The sequence below is a fragment of the Ascaphus truei genome, chromosome 17 (genome assembly GCF_040206685.1).
Source record: "Ascaphus truei isolate aAscTru1 chromosome 17, aAscTru1.hap1, whole genome shotgun sequence".
In the NCBI taxonomy this organism is placed as follows: domain Eukaryota; kingdom Metazoa; phylum Chordata; class Amphibia; order Anura; family Ascaphidae; genus Ascaphus; species Ascaphus truei.
This window is the reverse complement of record NC_134499.1, coordinates 32,091,577-32,091,879: the sequence shown is the minus strand read 5'-3', so window position 1 is coordinate 32,091,879 and position 303 is coordinate 32,091,577.

Below are 303 nucleotides of genomic sequence, written 5' to 3'. Positions count from 1 at the left end.
TCCCCCTCCCCCCCACCCTCTCTCCCCCACCTTCTCTCCCCCTCCCCCCCCCCACCCTCTCTCCGTCTCTTCCCCCTCCCCCCCCACCCCTCTCTCTGTCTCTTCCCCTCCCCCCCACCCTATCTCTGTCTCTTCCCCTCCCCCCCACCCTATCTCCGTCTCTTCCCCTCCCCCCCACCCTATCTCCGTCTCTTCCCCCTCCCCCCCACCCTATCTCCGTCTCTTCCCCTCCCCCCCACCCTCTCTCCGTCTCTTCCCCTTCCCCCCCACCCTCTCTCCGTCTCTTCCCCCTCCCCCCCACCA